The sequence below is a fragment of the Myxine glutinosa genome, chromosome 1 (assembly GCF_964187855.1).
Source record: "Myxine glutinosa chromosome 1, kmMyxGlut1.1, whole genome shotgun sequence".
Classification (NCBI taxonomy): domain Eukaryota; kingdom Metazoa; phylum Chordata; class Myxini; order Myxiniformes; family Myxinidae; genus Myxine; species Myxine glutinosa.
The window spans coordinates 240,412,822-240,422,936 of NC_136261.1; positions in this window are offsets into that span (position 1 = coordinate 240,412,822).

The following is a 10,115-nucleotide window of genomic DNA, read 5'->3' on the forward strand; positions in this document are numbered from 1 at the left end:
TAAAGGTGCAGTGGCACTAACTGAGTTGCCACTAATATGGCCACGAAATTGCCAATATGGCCAATATGACAAAATATTTTCCTTAATCAATTGGCTCATAGCATAACCAATCTGTAAGTATTTCATCCGAAGATGTATCTCTGAGGACTTTTAATTAAATAAGTCATTTATAAATCAACGAGTTAATTTATTAAATGATTAATCAATAAATCAATATTTTCCTTGACAGCCACATCACTTGGTCAGTGTCATGTCCAAATATCAGCTTCCTTACTCAAAAGGTGCCTGAGTTAATGTAATGTAATTACTGTAATAAGATTACTGCAATTACTGTAATGATTACTGTAATTACTGTAATTACCGGAACTGTAATTACTGTAATTACCTCAGGTAATTACTGTAATGTAATTACTGTAATTTAATAAGAAATGTAATTAATTAAATGAGTACTTCATTAATCGCTCATAATTAAATAACTCGTGAATTAATGGTTTGGTCCATTCGCAGAGCCAAAGCGAACGACCACAGAACCCCCCCCCCCTCTATTTACATGAAATGGTTTGGTCCATTCGCAGAGCCAAAGCGAACGGCTTGCGAGTACGGTGACCATACCTTGGGACCCATTTGTCCGATTAATTTCCAACCTTGAAAAGGCACATCCTCGGGTCCCCAGCAATATATCTTACCAGGACTAACCTTACCTTACCTTACCAGACTAAAATTACCAGGACCATTATCAAACATTTATCAAAATATTAGGACCATCATCACACCAATGAATGACTCAATCCTTTAATGACTACATCCAAACCCAGACATTTTGAGTTCCGTAACTTTAATACTTCAAATTTTCCATTCCTTCCCTTCCTGATCTTTCGATGTAGGGATGGGTTCTTTTTAGGATCATGTTGCATCGAGCATTATTTTCCAAAACAGTGTGAACATTAAACCACACCAAAACCTCTGACATCCCACCATTAACACCTATTGTAAGCGTGCCGAATCAGTAAGCATCACCCCTCCTATGAGCCTCGACCAGAGGGTGGTTGTTACTCACAAACACTCGTCGCTAGCTGTTCCATTGTCTGCCGATTCCCACTCTGCTGTTTTTGTCTCATAATCACCAAACAAGAACAGTACACATTTCCTGTAATTATCTCTCATAATCAGGATAAATTTGGAACAGCCCTTAAACTAACACCAAGCAGATCAATTTTTATATTTAGGTTGAGGTTTCACACAAACTGGTTAACCAAATAATACAGAATTATTATTATTATTATTATTATTTTTCAAAAGCACTTGTTCACCAATTTCCCCAAATTTCAGCTTCCTATCTCAAAGGATGGCTAAGATATCGCCCAGACGAACAAACACACAACTAGAACGACGCTCAGTAGAGAGCATATCTCCGCCTTGGTGAACAGTTTATGTTTTGTATCCCACTGATAGGCCGGATCTGGATTTGGACCTGAACCAAAAATGGAATCGGCGTGTTTTTGTCACTTTTTTTTAAAATATATGAATAATATTAAAATAATAACATTAATAAGTATATTATGTTAAATATCATGTATATCGCTTTTCACCCGATCTCTTTATGGTGAAGAATCACTTTAAACAATTCTCGTAGCCGGATTCGCACCTGGGTCTTCACCAAAATCCAATCATTTTGTCCGTGTCACCCATGCTATTTATCTGGCAAATTTCGTCAAAAAAAAACAACAGCACTGGTTCCGTGTCACCCATGCTATTTATCTGGCAAATTTCGTCAAAAAAAACAACAGCACTGGTTTTGTTTCACCCATGCTATTTATCTGGCAAATTTCGTCAAAAAAAAACAACAGCACTGGTTCCGTGTCACCCATGCTATTTATCTGGCAAATTTCGTCAAAAAAAAACAACAGCACTGGTTTTGTTTCCTGGAAGCAGGGTGCCGGAATGGACATGAGGGACAATGAGGGACAGTGAGGGAGTGTTGGTATGCAATTTTTATCCAATCGCCATCTTTCACAGTAATTCTGGACCGGCATGAGGTGGGATTGTCTGTCATGAATTTATTTGTTGATCGAACGAGTTTTAATTTGTCTAAATCCGACCAGTCGTTCCAAAGATATAAGCCGTTTTGTCGCAATACCATAAATTGGAATGAGGTAAAAAAATATATATATATAAATATAATTCCCTTTCCCGGTTCCCTGTCGCTCGCCGAGCAAGTCGAGTGCTTTGAACAAGTGCAAAAAAAAAAAAAAAAAAAAAAAAAAATACTTTACCGGCCTTACACGTCCTGGAAGCAAATGGTCGCAAGGTGCACGCATGCTCCGTTTGCTTCCAGGTCACAGTAAGGCCTTTAATGACCAGCGCCGACCTTGTGCATTTTATTTAGACAGCGCAAAAATACGTATTTACAGAAATCATTTAGGAAAACACGAATAAATAGAATCATTTAACACGTTTCATCCTTGTATTACCTATGGAAAATCGCAAGTCCCACACACCAAATCCTCCATCTTCAGAATTCATATTTCATAATGGACAGATCCCCAAGAGGTCATGCTCACCTTGAACCTTGACGACGTCCACTCGAAATTCCAGCGGTGCCTCCAGATTGTTGGAGAATTTGTAGCTGAGAGACTCAAGACTCCAATGACCGGGCACAGGTTTACAAAAGGTCTGGTTTATTAACTGGTTATTCACTTCATTCCATTTACCAAATAATACCGCATAATTCAATGGACCAGGTTAATTCTTTTCGCATGGTCCTTCTCGTTCGGCTGATGTTCCTCCGCCACTCCCGTTGGTCAGAGCTCCTCGTAGCAAGTCCTTTCGACTCCACGTTTGCTCTCGTTTATATGGACAAACTGGACTTAATCCCCTTTTCGCTGACCGTTAATCCTTTCTCCGCTAATGCCCCGAGGTCATGCGTGCACCGAGTCCTGGCATCAGCTCGCTCCCCTCCTGCTGTGAGTTCCGTTTACCAAACGATAGGGGGGTGCTTCAGCCAGGGGCTGTGACCAGGTGGACAAGAGATTATCATGTTCGGGCACATTCCTAACACTCATTTACGAACTCGTCTTTCACATAGTTTGCAGGTAAAATGTATCTGCTTTGTTACCAGGTTAATTAATAAGTTACCAGTGCCAATTAATAAGTTACACTGAGTTACACTTCCACAGTACCAACATCAAATTTTGCTTTTTTTTCTAATTTCGGGGCCAAAACACTATCCTCATCACCCGTCTACTTATTACATCCTCTCGGTGCGCCAATTCACGTCTACAGCCCGGCTTCGTACAGCCGAGCAATGAACGCGGGTCGTTTTGTGCCAGCGGCTGGATACGTCCCGCATTCGGGGCAGGGACGGGGGCTTACCCGGGCCGAGATCCCACGCACCACCTCGGCGTGGAGCCATCCAATTGCCCGATCTCGACCTGCCGGCACGTCTCAATAGAAAGTGGTCGCCATGACGACCCTTCCTATCGGGCTGCCCGCACCGCCTAGTGGAGCCCGGACGCGGCCGTTCCAAGCGAGGCACAGCGTGGATCGCGTACGGCGGTTCTTTCGAAACCGCCGTGGTTCGGATCCCCGCTGGTCCTCGCGGCACGCGAAGCTGCCCGACGCGCACCGAGGGCCCGATTCGGCTATAAGTCGTTCTAACCTCTAACCCGGTTACCGTCGATGCTTCACCTGCATGCTTACAAGCATACGCTACCCCTTTCTTGCTCATACCTCCAGCTGTTCCCATGCTCCTCGTACCTTTCTTTACACACCTCGGTACACTCATTCCGCTCACCGACTTGGTCACACACCTGACCACCGAACACCTTGGCACACATTCGTCGCTCGCACACCTCACCAACACACCTCTTCGCGCCCCCTCCTCGGTCACCTCCTCTGTGACAATCACAGGTGTGCTCTCACTCGCACACCCAACCACGTGCCTCACTACCAATTCCAGCGTGCATTCCCACTCACGCTCTACCATTCCAGGTGTGCATCCTTCCATTCCAGGTGTACATCCTCGCTCACCTGTCACAACCAACTCACGCTCCTTGTCACTCTCACTACTCTCACCACCACTCTTGACAACGCACTCACCCTTACTCCCGACAGCGCACTCTTTCCTCATGCACCTGTCCGTTACACACCTTTCTCGCGCACACTCTTGCGCACACTCTCCCGTTACACCCTCTGTAACACTCACCACAGGCGTGCATTCTCCTTCACTCTTGACAGCGCACTCTTTCCCCATGCACCTGTCCGTTACACACCTTTCTCGCGCATCCTCTTGCGCACACTCTTTCATTACTTCCTCCGTAACACTTACCACACCGCGCTTCCATGTACCCCCTCGCACACGCGCTTCGACCAACTCACTCTTGACGGCACACTCACTCCTCGGCGTGCACTTTTTCCTCACACACCCCATGGTCGGACATTCTCGCACACCTCTTTTTTCGCACACCAGACCTGTCGCACACTTCACCAACGGCCTTTCACGAACACCCGGATCCAAACCAATCCCCAAGCCGACTGAAGCTTTCCTCACATCATATACATTGCCACTCACCTCCGTACCTCGTCGTCGCACCTCCTTTGCCACCTGCAAACTCTTTATTTGGTTAGTGAGCATCACATCATGAGTTGAGCACCGACCTTGCACATATTCCATCACCTCCTCCTGGATTTCTCTTTTAGTTTCTGTCCGTCCCTTCTTAATTTCACTCACCTCTTCTTCCACTTCCTCTAATTTTTGTTTAACCTCTTTTATTTCTTGGTGCGTCTCCTCAAGTTCGTCCTCTAAGGCTACCGTGACCGTCTCTATGTGCATCCTCACCTCTCGGTCCTTCGTCTCCATTATCTCTGTCACCTCGTCCACCCTCATTGTCAGTTCCTCACGTACCATCTGACATTGCCTCTGCGTCGCTATTAATTCGTTTTTAATTTCTTTTTGTGTCGCCTTTAACCCTCCTAGTACCGCAGTGTTCTTTCGAACCTGCTCCACTAGTTCTTTTTGTCCCTCCGTCAGCTGTTCCACCTCCTCCGTCAGATCTTCTATTCCCCCTTGTAACTTTGCCGTATTATTTCTCACCTCTTTCTCCATACGCTTCTCACCTCGCTTTACCTCCTCGCGTAGCCCCGAAACCTCCGCACCCACACCTCGTCGTATCTCCTCCTTCATCTCCTCCCTTTCTTTTGTAGATGCTGCCCTCATCTGTCCCAATTCATCCCTCTGAGCATCCAGTTTGGTTTCTACCCCGATTTTTACCTCCTCTATCTGCTCTCCCATTTGTTTAATTTCTCTGGCGGATTGCTCCCCTATCTCCCGCAATTTGTCCTCCATCCTATTTTCTAGCCCCATTAACCCATTTTTCATCCCCTCTATCTGATTCTCCTGGGCAGCCATTCTATTTTCCACCCCCGTTAACCCATGTTTCACCTCTTTTATCCCGTTGTCTAACGCCTCACCGGTACCCCTCACTTCGTCCCTCATTACCCACAATTGCTCACCCTGAGCATCCATCCGGTTCCCCATTACCCCCATTTGGCCCTCCAATCGCTCACCCTGAGCATCCATTTTTGCCATTATTTGAATCAAGAATAATCTGAGGTCAAACCCGGTTTGCCCAGCGTCCCCAGCCGCCACCGCGGGCTCGCCCTCCACTGTGCCGCTATTTTGGGACTCTTCACCCACGTGCGCGAGCACGCCATTTTGTGCACCTGATACTCCCTCAACCGCCTCCTCATTGCTCCCCTCCATTTGATCCTGGGTTACTCCTAACCCCTCCTCTAGCTCTCCCACCGGCTTCCCGTCGCCTTGACCAGCCATGGCGCGATATCAAAGTTCAGGTTTTGTAAAACAAAACAAATTTCGGCCGCTCCAAATTTTGACCAAATTTTTTTTTTAGATGTTTTAAAAATTTGGTTCGGGCCCCGAATCTCACTCCCAGACACCAATTGTTACAGACGCGGATTAAAGATGTTATTTTACCGAGCGGTGGTGTATTACCGCGTCCGAACAGTTACTCCCCGATTAGAACCCAATCCCGCCCAAACGTTGGCCGGATCGCACCGCAGCTGCTCAATGAGGGAAAAGACTAAAACGACGCAATGCAAAGAGGAAAAGGAATAAAACGAGAAGACGTACAGACGAGTAATGGGATTTATTATTTACACAAGCAAAAAGGAGCAATCAAGGTTTATTTACAACACATAAGACGCAGGTGACACAGTGCAAATACTAGCTTATAGTTATACAGACTTAACTTATTCCCAGGACAGAACAAACAAAGACACTGACTCACGCGGGGAATTGCAGAGTGGATTGCTGGAAGGAGGTGTGTGGCTGGAGGGGGAGGACGGCACGGAGCTGGCTGGAGCTTGATCCCGCACGGGACGTCGGGCTGGACCTCGATGGCCGCTGATGCCACCGGGCCTGTCGTGTGCGCGGGATCACGGGTCGGAGCTGCTTGGTGGAGCTGATGCGCTGGTGGGGGGGGTCTGGCGTGACGGGTTCTCTCCTCCTTACGCGCTCTTGCTCTGATGACCCAGCTCTTTTTCGTCCCTCCTTGTCTCAACTCAAAGTGCATCTCCCTTGGGAACACCCCTGCCGTGGGTTATATAGGCCCTGCCCCTCAACCTTTGCGAACCTCCCCCAAACGTTCTCTCCCCGCCCTCTCAAGCCAAACCCCTTGTTCATGGTTGGTCGAGTGGGGCTGGCTCACTCCTCCCCTCTCTGACGAGGTGGGGACCCGCCTTTCTTCCCCAACCCTGCCTCGTGGTCAATGGCGGATGAAGGGAAAACCGCCCAACATGCAGTTGGCAATGCGAATTGCAATTGACGAAAAGGGGGGAATGTAAGTGTTGGGAGTGGGAATGAAGGGAATCTATCTCTTTCACTGGTGCAATGGAGTATTTCAATTAATGGGAGACACAGCCTTACTCTAAAAACACATAATAAGAGATAACTATCAAACAGAGGTATTCTATTATTTGGCTGACGTGTATGCTTGTGGACTAATTATGGGATGCCCTTTCACCTTTACACAGCTCCGGAGGTAGGGGGGCGCAGAATAAACAATAATAATAATCATACAGCACACAATCAAAAAAATACAGTCCTCATCTCCGCAACACTATATATATATATATATCAACACATTTATATGACCTCCGTGATAAAGTTGTGGAAAGGCACAGATCAGGGAATGGCTACAAAGATATTTCAAAGGCCTTGAATATCCCTTGGAGCACAGTCAATAAATCATTGAGAAGTGGATGGCATATGGTACTACCAAAATCCTGCCGTCCCTCCAAACTGGATATCCAAGTAAAGACGAGACTGACCAGAGAGGCCAATGGCAACTTTAAAAGAGCTACTGGCCTTTATGGCAAAGACATTTGTGTGCATGTGATAACGATATCCCAAGCATTCCACAAGTCTGGTATGTATGGTACGGTGGCAAGAAGGAAGGCATTACTCAAAAAATCCCACCTTAAGTCCCCTTTGAGGTATGCAAAAAAAATACTCCTGAGATTCTGAAGGCACGTGGCAAAAAATGTTGCTGTCTGACAAAACCAAGATGGAACGTTTTGGCCTAAATGCAGAATGTTACGTTTGGCGCAAACCCTACACAACACATAACCCAAAGATCACCATCCCTACTGTGAAGCATGGTGGTGGCTGCATCATGTTATGGAGATGTTTCTCATCAGCAGGGACTGGGGCACTTGTCTGGATAGAAGGGAAAATGGATGGAGCAAAATACAGAAAAATCCCAGAGGAAAACCTGCTGCCCTCTGCAAGAAAGCTGTATGTTTCAGCATGACAATGGAAGTTGACGTTTCAGCATGACAATGCACTGAAGAACACAGCCAAAGCTTCACTGGATTGGCTAAGGAACAAAAAGATAAATGTCCTTGAGTGGTGTCAGTGCCCCGACCTAAATCCAATTGAAAATCTGTGGCATGCGGGATATACAGGATTTTAATCTGGAATCCCAAGATCATGAGTTGCAAGCCAATCACCAAACAGATCAATCCAAATTATTTAACTTTTGTTAGCTATATCCTATCGCTTATATTGTTAAACAAATTCATAGACTATTGCCATAATAAATCCAAAAATGAATATATTTACCATCAATTGTGAAATATTTCACTGTTTATTGCAAATAAACTCTAAATATAAGATCGATCATGTTGTTTTGTAAAGAGAAAATTGAAATGACATTTGTTACGTGCTCCTCCCCGACCCCCTGGTCAGGGTGTACCTCCGAGCCCCGAGATGAGTCACGGCAGAAAAATGTGTTATTCTGTATGTCAAAGATCAATGGTGAAGCCACACAAATTGTTACAAACCATCAGGTATTGTATTAAGATCACACAAGAATAACAGTACAAAAACAATAGTAATCAATTGTACAACAAATAGTATATCATTCCTATGATGCTACCATCAGGTTCGTACAATATAACTCGCTGTGCTCCAAGTGAGCGAAAAGAAGAAGATTCCCAATGTCTCTATTCCCCAGCTTCAAGCCATAGTCGATCCGCTCCAGCGATCGACAGATCAATGTCCAATCGAGACCAGAATCCCGTTGGGTTGGCAGTTACAGTCCGGCTGCCAAAGCTGTGCAAAGGCACCCTCCAGGCGACTGGGAAATCACACACTCGGGTATGGACGTTCCACAGCTCGCAGTCGGCAAACCTCAGATTTACCTTCAGGTATATCCACGTTGCACACACACACACACCAGATACGTCTGAAAGCGGTGAAAACGGCTGACGTGAAGCAAAGAAAAACCTTGTGCGACGCACAAAGGCTGAAGCGAAGCAAAGAAACCTTGCTCGACGCACAAAGCGCGTGAGTCAAAATGGCCGACGGCCGTACTCGAGACGTAACGGCAGTCCAACTATTGTCTTCGGAATCGACCGCGACCTGACACGCAGGTTGATCTGTCACAGCGATAACAACTCTGTCGCAGGAATCCCTTTCCTGGGAAACCCAAAGTTCACTCTTGACTCTTGCTCACCAACGTTCGCTCTAGACCTCGATGCGACTATGTTTCTTGTCCGACTCCACTCGCTCCGCCTTCTTTTTCTCCTCCTCTTCTTCGTCGTCCGGTTCTGGTTTCATTTAAAAGTAACTTTTTCACCTTTTGAAAACAGTTCATAAACAATAAACCTTTTGACAACAATAATAGTACATGGAATCGAAAATGTTTACAGTGGATGAAAACCACCACAACGGAAGTGACGAATTCGTAACACATTGTCCTACTGCAAACTACTGTTATTTTACTTGGCCTGTTAAATCCAATTTCAACCCTCATTGTAGGTCTGCTTGTACAGAAAGACAGTAAATGGTGTTGGGAAAGGATCACTGATCTGTTGAACCAGTCATTGAAGGTGCAGGGTTGTTCACGCTTCGCTAAATCTTGCCATTATAAAACTTCTTATTAGCAGCTTAACTCGAAACGATCAACTGTTGTTGGCCTAATGGTTTGGGTGGTGGGCTTGGGATCCTAAGGTCCTGAGTTTGAATCCCGTTGAAATTAACGCCAGGTGGGGTTGACTCAGCCTGTCATCCTTCCGAGGTCGGCAAAACGAGTACCAGATAACTGGTTATAGAGAGGCATTGCATAAGTGGCACATGCTCACAGAAAAATGAAGCAACCAGCAGCCAGGTGACTGCACACGAACCACCCACCCACCCACCAACTCGAAACAGTATTTAAAAAAAAACATTTTTTGTGGTCAATCAGGTCATTTTAAGTTATACTGTAGCACTCAAAGGTACACATGGCAAAGGAAATAATTACCTACTTATTGGAATAAAATAAATGAAATAAAGATAAAATACTCCCCTACTTTGGTTTCCACCACTTTTTTCATCTCTGAAAACTTCATTTTTGATTCATGTCATCAGTTTGATTTGATTCATGTCATCATGAAAACAGTTTGATTCATGTCATCAAACTAAAATCAATGTTCTCTGCAACAGTTGGTCTGATTGGCACGAAATTTTCACCAAGTGATTAGCTAAACCTGTAGAATTTTTTATCGCTAATTATGACGTCGTATGGACGCCATCTTGGAAAAAACCTTCAAAT